Genomic DNA, 11,981 nt, shown 5'->3' with positions numbered 1-11,981 from the left:
ACAAGAACACCGTCGTTACTTTCCTCCATGCCAAAAGCGGTCTCTTCTTCATTGGTTGAGGCTCGCGCGTGCGTGCCCAACCAGGGGACATTCGCCCGCGAAATCTACCTATCACGTGTTCCAAAAATGCGCATTCATTTGTGGACGATATTGCCTAGCATATAGGCGCCCCCATCTTAGTCCTGTTAAAACGATGTTTTTCATTATTGTATGTCAAGACATTAAATAAAGCTAGAGGCTCCGCGTTTTCGGATAAATCCGATAAAAGCTCGCCGGTAACATTTTTACAAGTCCGATTTGTCCGATAAAACTCAGATTTTAAAAGCGAATTTTCAACGTTCAAAAGGCATTCCAAAGATGAGAATCACCAATCGAAGGAGCGCACCTCCATCAGTGGCGTGAGCAATATCGTAAAATATGTGCTTCTATTGGGACATGATTTAGTGTTGTAATACGAACAAACGCAAGTTTTGCATTGAGGTACTTGTGTTGTGTGTATATGTGTTTGTGCGTTCAGACCTGGCAGACATCTATAGTATACTTAGTGTGTTTTGCAATGTTTGTGTTCGCATATGTCATGTGCCGATTTTGGAGTCTGAGAAAATGATAATAGGTCCTTTATTTTTCGCAAGATGATGGAGAACTGGGAGAAAAAGCTGAGAAGCAGCTTGAGAGCTACGCCCCCAAAAGTACACTTTGCGTGTTACGGCAGTGCCACATAAACAGCCTTAATAAATGGTACATAAACAAACAAGTAAAAAGATGTGAAAAAAATGCAGAAACAGCTGCCAGCAGCAATGCAACTTCAGAATTGTGGCGAATCGGGCCTGTTGGTGATCATCAACTTAAACACTTCGCAGCGCAGGAAAATAGACACAAGAAAACGACACAGACAACGTACGAGCGCTAACTACCAACGAAGGTTTTGAACAACACATGCGTATATATACGTGCTCAAACACCGTCGCACATGCGCACACTACTTTCTTAGAAAGTACAACTCCTTATCTGAAGGTGTACATAGGGGGTGCTGACACATGCTGAAACCAGTGAAGATATCTTTTGTGCCTCTATAATCTCGCGAGTGAGCCTATCACTACTTTTGCTGACGACACTACATTGTGCGAAAAGAGGTTTACAGCCACGAGACCCGGAATGCATGGCCAACCACGCCGCCGGTCCCGCTTTCATTAATTTTGCGCGTGCTCTTTCAAACTTCATTTAGACATCGCCCTGTCTGTCCTATGTATTGTATTGTAAACTACATGGTAGCGCAGGCAACAAATGAACCTTTCTGCTGCTTTTTGCAGCCTCGTTGAACACGTTAGCGCTCGTATGGCTCTCGTTAGCGCTCCTTCGCTACGGCATCGCACCGTAATCACCGGCCTCGACTCATCTCGCGTCGGCACAGAACGCTGTGAGTTTATCAAGCGACGAACGCTTCATACGGTTGAGTGACTTGTGTTCCTTTACCTGTTCTCTATATAATAGCTTTTGTTAGCGCCGATATGTTTTATATGTTTGTAGTGGTTTGGAGAAATAATGTGTTTCTTAAAGCGAAAGTTGTTATGATATCACAAGAAGGGCCGTTTTTGACGCCGTATGTTGTCCGCGCCGCCGCCGCCAGTGTCCGTAACCCACTATCGCGAGAAATAAGAAAAAAAAAAAACGAAATAAGAAAACAATTCCAGGATGGGACAGGGGTTCGAACCCGGGTTCCTCTGCGGGAGCCCAGTGTTCTACCTCAGAGCCAGCCGATGCTTGAAACTGCTTCGCGAAAGACCCTATACAGGCTTCATGTCCGGGAAGGACCCACATTAACATATGTAATATAGCATGGTAGAAGAGTAAAATAAGAACCAGGCATCACACAAAAGCGAATCTGTAACCTGGCGTCACACAATGCGAATAGCGGAACGAGTGGGTTGTTAAGACTTTCAAAAGGGTCCAACGAAGAAAAGGGGTTTAATTCACAACGTTTCGGAATCAACTCGATTCCTTCCTCAGGGGTAGTGACAGCGGCGGTGTCGAGGTGCAACTCTTAATTTCTCTTCCGATCCAGCTGGGGAGAAGGAGGGAAGGCGCGTCTTCTTTGGTGGTGAGAGTGTTGAGGGGGTCGTGGTGCCGTGGTTGCTGCGGTTGTGTGGGATTGATGGGCGGGGGCCGGCCGGGGACGAATGCGCTCACTCGCGACTTTGCATGGGTTTTCTTGCTGTGGTTAGACGTGAATATAGACTGACGGCAAGTGCCCTTGCATCGGTTCAAGTTGCCTTCGGCGTTCGGATGAACCACGATTCCCCGTAATAGCCGTTTTTGTGGTTACTTTCTGTTGCGAGGACTTTCGTTTTTTCAAAGTCGATCTTATGGTCGGGCATCTTCCGAGTGTTCTGCAAGGGGGTTCTGTTGTCTTGAGAAAGTCCTGACGTCGTTTTTGTGCTGTTTCAATTCTTTCAAGTCACAGTTTTTTGTTTCGGCACTGTACGAGGCCTGGCAGTCGGAACCACTTGATTTTATAGACGACGCCTTGCGCTCTCTCTCTTGGTGGAAGGTCCCTGGGTTCGATAGAAGAAGATTTATTGTGTTGGTTGGCTTGTGTGCGACCGTATGCCTTCCTTCTTTAGGAGTCCGCTTATGGCTTCACTGGTGCCTTTCACGTAGGGGAGAGAGATTTGCTTCTGGGAAGGCGGCGACGCTGGGGGATTCGTTGGGAAGTACTTTTCTTTTGCTGCCAGATTGCTTTCCGAATGAAATGGGGGGTAGCCGTTTTTTAGGGGCGAAGCTCCTTGTGCCGCGGCTCTGTCCATCCTCCGTTTGTTTGTAGCGTTGTAGTAGCCATCTCTAGTTCGTGAGAAGCGCGCGGTTCTGGTATGCAGTAGAAGAAGAAGACGACGTTGACGAGTGGCACTCTCGTGCGTGTTCGCCTGTGTGGCGTTCTTTCTTCTTTACTACGTCTCGTGTTTTCAACGACACCCGAAGACAACATTTCAGAAGTAACGCGCCATGAGGCCCCCTCTTGGCACGCTTTCTCTTTAGCTCGGTGTCGCCAGATGGAGACAAGGCTGCGGAACGGAGGGCACGGAAGGCGGTGGCAGCGCGAGCTCGCAGACAGAATCCTGAGGTGAGAGCCCGCGAGGCCGAAGCTGCACGTCGACGCCGCGAAGCAGATTCTGCAGTTCGAGCCCGCGAAGCTGAAGCTGCTCGACAAGCTGCACGGCTGCGGCGAGACGACCCCGCCGTTCGAGCCCGCGAGGCCGAAGCTGCTCGACAAGCTGCACAGCTGCGGCGCGAAGACCCGCCGTTCGAGCCCGCGAGGCCGAAGCTGCACGGCTGCGGCGCGAATTGGATCTTGAATATGTGAAGGACCGTGAAGCGGCGAGAAGCGCGCGTACCGGCAGGCAGAGCCCGAGGCTGTGCGAGCACGTGAAGGGCTGCAAAACGCATCAGGCGGGCTCTGCCTGAAGGCACCGACGCACGCTTCCAGCGGGACTTCCTTGATAACAGTTTCGGCCAGTTGCGGTGTAAACAGTTTCGGCCATAGTTGCAAAAAAGAAAAGTACTTCCAATGAATCCCCCATTGTCGCCGCCTTCCCAGAAGCGAATCTCTCTCCCCTAGGTGAAAGTCACCAGTGAAGCCATAAGCAGAATCCTGAAGAAGGAAGGCGTAACGGTCGCACACAAGCCAACCAATACAATAAATCTTCTTCTACCGAAACCCAGGGACCTTCCACCAAGAGAGAGAGCGCAAGGCGTCGACTACAAAATCAAGTGTTCCGACTGCCAGGCCGCATACATTGGCGAAACAAAAAACTTGACTGAAAGAATTAAACAGCACAAAAACGACGTCAGGACGTTCTCAAGACAACGGATCCCCCTTGCAGAACACTCGGAAGATGCCGACCATAAGATCGACTTTGAAAAAACCGAAATCCTAGCAACAGAAACTAAGCAACAAAAACTGCTATTACTGGAATCGTGGTTCATCCAGAACACCGAAGGCAACTTCAACCGATGCAAGGGGAACCTGCCGTCAGTAGCCTATACATTCACGGTCTAACCACAGCAAGAAAACCCATGCAAACAAAGTCGCGAGTGAGCGCATTTGTCCCCGGCCGGCCCCCGCCCATCAATCCCACACAGCCGCGGCAGCCACGACCCCCTCAACACTCTCACCACCAAAGAAGACGCGCCTTCCCTCCTTCTCCCCAGCTGGTTCGGAAGAGAAGTTAAGAGTTGCACCTCGACACCGCCGCTGTCACTCCCCCTGAGGAAGGAATGGAGTTGATTCCGAAACGTCGGGAATTAAACCCATTTTTTTTTGGTTGGAGCCTTTGGAAAGTCTTAATTATTTACCCAACCAGACAGGCAAATCTGTCAAAATGTTCAGCTTTGAGTGGGTTGCTGAATGCTTCCAACCCATTACATAGGGCTCTGTCATAACTGTTCATCGCCATCAGCCACAGCATCAAAAAAGTGCACAGTGTACCTTTATTAGTAGCCACAAGAGAGATTAGAACGGGCTCTAGAAATGCCGCTCTTTCAGCTTTCGCTGTGACTGTGCTGCGCTTTCCGCGCAGGCCTGGCGTGTTTTTCTCTCGTGCGTAATTAAAATGAGTGTGTCTAACGCTCTCGGCTCGTCCGTTCCTTCTGGCTGACTGTTGTCCGAAGATCCGTGACAAAAATAAGTGGCAGGCTCGGTACTCATTTTTGTCACGAATCTCCAGACAACAGTCGGCCAGAAGGAACCGATGAAGCGAGAGCGTTAGACACGCCTATTGTAATTACACACGAAAGAAAAAAAACACATTATTTCGAGAACAATTAAAAAAAACACACTAACTAAATCTGACTTCAAACAAACGTATCACACAAAGAAGTAAAGGAGACAAGCAACTAGATAGTACGAAGCGTTCATCGCTTACACCACTCACGGCGTTTTGTCCCAGTGCAAGAAGAGGCGAGGCGTGCGTGGGCCGCTAGCGTTGACTTCGGCGTTCCAGTCGATGACGCAGGCTTTCTCTGTTGTGGAACGCGAGCTGGCGTTGTCATTGAGGCTGGGAGGCATATGATTCAGTGACCTGTGCGTCGAAGGTACTTGAGGGTGTGTTCCAATACTCATCGTAGACGGCTAAATAGACAGCTAAGTGGACAGCGGCCATCTTAAGTCCGATTCCAATTCTCACGTAGCCGGCAAAATAGACAGCTTCGCGAAGACAGCATCGGAGACAAATACGATGCAGGCTACTTTGCTGTCTACACAAAATGGCGGGTGACGCGGCAAATTCGTCTGCTTCTTCTTCGCAGCTCCGCGTTCCCACTGAGGCCCCTGCGTTTAAATGCAAGTATTTTATTGCATTTTAGACCATGCATAATGCGTAGGCTTTCCATAAATTGCATTGGTTGTTCCTAAAGTGTAGCGAGGGTGTAGTGAACATTTTCAGCATTGTGCACAGCAACGGAGAGCTGTCTGTCCGGTGCGGAAAACTGCTTGAAGTGTAATAACACCATGAAAGCCCGGTAATACAAACCGAAATAAATGCCTGTGTTTCAAATGACGCGAGTAGATGCAGGCTTTATCTTTGAGAGGTGCTTATCAGTTCACGAGTCGATATAAAATTGCATAAGTTGCAATACACGGCTTCGTAATACGCGGTTTTCGACAATGCAAAATGTATATGCACGCTTGATGGCGCAAGACGAGTCTTTTCCGTCACTATTCTACGTTTTCTCATGTGCCTTACTGGCTTGCTGTTGGTTCAGTTGTGGTCATAAAGCGCTGCGCAAGGCGAGAGTCGTGAAATTAAGCGCGCGAGCTTTTGAAGACGTGCATATGCGATGTGTGTGTTTGGGGAGGAGGGAAAGGTGTCGCCGGACACGTGATAACTCCTCCTAATTTCTTTTGCGTATACGTACAGGCAACTTAGGCACGCCCCCTCCCCCTTTGCGTTTATAAAGTACGATTGAAAATACTGTTTACATGCGTACATGTCAGCGCTATATCCTGTCTCTTTTGCAGTTACCGAGGATAAAACTAAGCGCCTGATAATTAGGCGTCATGAGCTGGAGCATCTTTTCCCTGGCAAAAGAAATGCTGCAAAGCAAGGGTGGCTGTAAGTTGCCGTCGCCGCACGACATTTGTTGCTGTCATGAGTGTATATGTGATGAGAATTCCTGGAACCGGGGCGTCGCTGGAGTCCAGTTGAGGAAGACAAGTGGATTTGTCTTCGTCAACGTCAAGGCAGCAACTGATGTAGGCAAGTCCATTTGTCGAAACGTTGGCTCCAGCGACACCAAGGATTTCGTCAGGCCACCATATATGTCTTCCCGAACTTCTGATATATCTTTGAACGTGTATGGATGCGTAACTTGTTTCAGGAAGCGTCCGAAAAATCCGCAAAAAATAACTTATTTCCTCGCTGCCTTCTTAATTACTTTCTCTGTTGCAACCCACATATATGGACAATCAGTTGAGGCAGCAATTAAATATATTAGATTAATTACCTTTTCAAATAATAGAGACATGCGATCAAGTAGGAAAACTTAAGTTCTTCTTTTGGAGAATTCATTGTCGCTTTGAGATTTCCAAAAAGCGGCTTATGTTAGTTATTACAGAGTAATGAAATTCACCAGCAAAACCGAAACTGAAGTGCCATGGTGACCGTAACCAGAATAACGTCACTGCTCACGAAAGCGATTACTGTTAGATCTGCATTCGTTAACGCATGGGTGCCATGCGGGATATAGTTGCGAACAGAGACGCACACTCGCGAAGTTAAGTCGATCGATTATTGGTGTAACGACGCTCATTGCATGCGGCCGTGTCGGAAGAGTATGGCGGTTGCGCTTTCGGTTTCACTGGTGAAACTATTCAGATTTCATGACTGTACAAACAAATACCAGCGTCCGTTTTTTTGGAAATGTCAAAGCGGTAGCTGTGATCGTGGCAAGATATCGAAAAGTATGTTCTAAAATCTGAATTTCATTAGATGTGTCTCAGTTACTTGTGTATCTTATGGACTTACAGGAAAATCATTGACGATATCGGCCTGCATGGCGCCACGCCTGAACAGTGCCGAAAGAAGTGGCTGAATCTGCGGAGGAAGTACAAGGTAATTAGCCCTTTTATATCAGCAAATTTTATCAGTGCCGTGATTTGATTGTTTCCAGCGCAACAAGCGCTTGTTTAGATATTGCGAAAACAGTTTGTCCCACTAGATTTTTTTATTTCTGCCTTGTTTCTTTCATCAGGATTTAAAAAACCCGCCAACTGGAGCTTGAAACAAAGAAAATTAACTCTCGTGGCCGTTCTTCGAACTGATGGATACAGTGATGTCAGGAAGGCCGATTATAACACCACCGCGGCTGATTGCGTCAGCGCTTGCCGATGCAAGCACGGAGAACTCAGAGGATGCAGTGAGCACTTCAATGCTCTACTGTTGTAAATTTATTTAGCCCTTTACCGAACGTCGCACTGCTTTGCCGGATATTTGTAGTTAATTATTAAAAGCGCATCATTGCTGATGACATCACGAATAAATTAAAAGCCCAGTAACTACCCATTTCAGTATATATATAGTTTTTAGCATTATGGAGTACACTTTTGTAGAGCAACAATTTTCGCACGTACCAGGACAAAGAAATGATGTTCCAGTGAGACGTGTCAGGAAAGTTGAACTGCGAAATAATGATTGCATGCGTATTAGATTGGGTGCAGTTATTTGTGCTATATTGTGTTATAATTCAAAACGTGCGTATAGCCACCCTCTTTCATTAACCGTCTCAAATGTAAAAAAAAAAGGCTGAAATCCAAGAAGCTTGAAGAGATGAAAGGTTGGTGAGCACTAGGTGTCGCGGGAGCCGAAGTCTCGACAAGCTGACTTGTCTCCTTCAAGTTGCGGCCTTGAAGAAGGTAAGTCCGCTTGTCGAGACATCGCCTCGAGCACACGACCCCTGTTTATGGATCTTTCATCTTCTCTTAAACGTAAGCAATGACCAGTAATCGCTGTAACCTATTGCATTCCGTGGTGGTTGCGCATTGTGTTGCATAAAGTGGCTTTTGTTTCGTGCAGAATGACCAGCAACCCCGGGAGGCAAAGAGGCAGAGACGCGAGGAGACGCAGAAAAAAAACGACGTCATGGAGCGCATCCTCACCAACGTCGAAAAACAAACGGAACTGATGGGGAAGATGTTCGATTTTTGCATGAGGTTCGCCGATGACAACTAGCCACCTAATTGTGGTTTAGACAATGCATGTTATGTAACAGCAGACATTGTTACTTTTCACAAGGCTTTGTGGTTATATTTATTAATAAACTAATATGTTTGATGGTTAAAAAAGTCCAGCTGATTGTAGACAATGAACTGAAAAAACTGGTCTCAGATGTCTGCATGGTAGTCATGATCGCCGCGCGGCGCAGGGCAGGAAAGTCGGGCGGCCAGACGGTCTCTGATTTGTGCTGCTTCTGGATCCTGGGATGGAGGTTCCGTGTCATGGTCCCCACCAATGTGGACGTCTTCTTCGAGCTCCTCAGGGGGTGCGTCACCCATCCGCATGCACACATTGTGCATGGCTGCACATGCAGCAACGACATCCGGTGCCTTGCACACAGACACCTCCAGTGCCTTTGTGAACACCGACCCCCAGCGGCCTTTCATAAGGCCAAAGGCGCGCTCAACAATTGCACGCGCTCAACAATTGCACGCGCTCTTGCGTGGGCTGTGTTGAAGCGTATTTCCACAGGCTGGGTTGTGTCTTTATACGGCGTTGTGATCGCGATTGGTGCGACCATGTTGGGATAACCGGAATCGCCTAAATGGCGTATCCAGGAGGGGGATAAAGGCTTCTAGTGTATAGGGGACTATTCTTTAAAACCCGAGTATCGTGGACGCTGCCTGGGTATCCAACAAAAATGTCTACGAATATGCCCCGATGGTCACAGACTACCTGCATTTAGATTGAGTAAAAATGCTTCCTGTTGAAATAGTCTTCCGGCATACTGACTGGAGTATCCTTATGTGGGCGCCGTCCATGGCTCCAACAAAGCCATCGAAATTGTTGCACTTTGACATGGTGCAAAATCCTGCACTAATCTCAGGTAATTCTTCTGGATTTGGCAGGTATATTTATTTAATTATTTATTTATTTATTTATTTATTTACAGATACTGTCGGTCCACATCAGGACCAAGACAGGAGTGGTAACAATACATCAACATACAGCAAGCAGTCAACGGAACAATAGAATACAGCGATACAGTGATATACGCCCTATTGTTGAAAATATTCCGACACAAGTGCAGAAAACTGATCACGAGTCCCTGCGTTTACAATGTTTGCAGGGAGACAATTCCAGTCACGTGCTGTCGAAAGGAAGAATGAGTATTTGTAGCAATTCTTGTGAAATCTATTTTCATTAACGTGCCTACTATGTCTGTTTCGCACTATGCGGGTCTTAGATTCATTTATGTAGCGAGACTAATCAACAAGTAGCAGCTCATTAATGATTAAATAGAAAAAGCTAAGTCGTTTCTCCTTCCTCCTGACGTTAAGTAGGGGCAGGTTTGCCCTCGCGTAAAGTGGTGTTACGGCGTCTTGCCGACGGCATCGGGAATAAATAAACCGCAATGCACGTCTTTGAACTTGCTCTAGTTTTGACTGTGAGTCTTTCAAATACGGATCCCACACTTCACATGCATATTCTAATATGGGGCGCACGAGCACTTTATAGGCAGTCAATTTCGTGGCTGGAGAAGCCAGTTTAAGGACACGTCGAATATAACCTAATCTCTGGTTGGCTTTCCCTATTACTTTTTTAATGTGTGGTGTCCAACTAAGGTCAGATGTTATTAAAATTCTGAGATATTTGTACTCTGTTACGCGATGAAGTGGTTCGAATTGTAGAGTGTATGTGAATGACAGAGGTTCATGTTTGTGTGTGATGGTCATACATACTGTCTTTGATGTGTTAAGAGACATCTGCCACATGTCGCACCATTGTTGAACTTTTCCTAAGAAGTTATCTAAGAGTATCTGGTCACTAATAGATTTCACCTCTGTATATATGACACAGTCATCTGCGAATAACCTCGCTGTAATTGTGGCCGATTCTTCGATCAGGTCGTTGATGTATACCAGGAACAACACAGGCTTAAGAACTGAACCTTGAGGCACCCCTGCTCTTACATCATAAATTTGTTGAGATTTTTCATCACAATTTTCAGAACACTCGTGACCATTCGGATTGTTGTTGTTCTTGGGATGTTGAAGCACGCTGCTACGACTCGAAAAGGTGCTCCGCAGCCTAACCACAAAGGAAAAACAAGAAGGCGCAGCTCCCTACACCATCCGTGTGTTGTGGCGGGACTGTCTCCCCACAGGATCGCCATCAGGCTCCAGAACGTCTCCCTCGTCACCCTGAAGTGGCGCTTGAATGCTGCACTCTCGCCGCGGTGGAGGCATTCCAGCAGCGGCGAGCTTCTGGAGAGGCAGCAGTACGAGCCTCTCGCCTGAAAATAAGAAACGTAATTACTCTTGGTGTAAGCTTTAATTCAGTTTCGTTCTCGTAAGTACACTGTATAAATTACTTCGACTACCTACCCATACGACCCTAAAAATATTGTTCTATCGAGGCACTTCGTTGTTATGTTCGCTTAAGTCTGCTGGAACCTGGGCGACTATAAGGAAGTGTCCTTTTGCGGCGGCTACCGTTCAGTGCGTAACATCCACCTACCTAACTTATGCGATTTTTGGCAATTTTTTACTCTTAATGTCCGTTTTATTCACCGCAACACACAAAAACGTTAATTATAAATTCCTCATTCGTCTTCTTTTATACCGTCCGGTGATTACAGGCTACGGCAATAAGGCCATTTTTTTGAGTGGGTTTCGCGTTTTGCAACACAATTGAGCAAGTGCTATATGAAAGAAGTAGCGAATTCCGCATCGCTTTCGACAACATGCATAATGTTCTACGCACGTTACGCGACGATTTTCGCAGTGCGCCCTCACAGTAGCGCAGTCGTCATGGCTGAGAACTGAACATATACCGTCCTGTGCGCGACACCGCGCGTAAAACAAACGAGCCACAAAGTACATCATTGTGAAATGCTCACCTCTGGGGTCACCTGGGAGAGAGCGTACAGTAGTATTGTACTTGATGAACACATCCAATTAATCATAATACAAAGCAACAGCTGTTCTTCCGACAGTGGTTTGACGGGGTCCATTTTTCATCCGCAACACACTGCCCAAGAATCGTCTGCTTCTTGTGTCTCACGAAAATAACAATAATAATTACAAAAAGAACTCTTCGCAACTTCAAAATTTCTTTAAGTGGTTTTATTTGGCAGTTTACCCCATAAAACGACATATTTTATTTCCAGTATTTCTTTCTTTTCTTAGCCTTCATTTGCCGACGCGAGGAGGCGTCTATGAAGGCGCGTGCCCGTGACGCGTTCCAATAATCGGTTCGAAGCTGTCTCATGTCTGCTGCGTAGACGCCTACGTAGACTGTCTACGATGCTGTCCAGAATTGGAACACAGCCTGAGGCCGGCCAGCGTTTCCCGGGAACAGGATTGGCTGAGGCGAGGCCTACGGAGCGGTGCCGTAGGACGAAGCCCTCGGGACACAAGCCGATGACGCTCTCTGGCCGCTGCGGGTGTTCGCGCCTGCCATCCATTTCCCAGGACGTGTCCTTCGATGGCCGGTGACTACGTTGCGATGCCGCAGAGCGAAGGAGCACGAGAATACGGTGCGATGCCGTAGAACAAAGGGAGCCGGAGCGCCCGGAACAAAAGCCGGCGACGGTCGTGCCCGCCTCACGCGCTCACCATCGAACACCCAGGGCCCCTTATACCCACGTCCTCTTCTCGTTTTATAGCTCCCACTTCGTTTTCGTCCTCTTCTAATCTTGATGCCATTCTTGACGTTGTCTTCCTTTATTACATTTTTCCTGTGACCTCTTACATGTGACACAACTGCACC

The sequence above is a fragment of the Rhipicephalus sanguineus genome, chromosome 9, assembly GCF_013339695.2.
Source record: "Rhipicephalus sanguineus isolate Rsan-2018 chromosome 9, BIME_Rsan_1.4, whole genome shotgun sequence".
NCBI lineage: Eukaryota > Metazoa > Arthropoda > Arachnida > Ixodida > Ixodidae > Rhipicephalus > Rhipicephalus sanguineus.
This window is presented reverse-complemented; position numbering follows the sequence as displayed.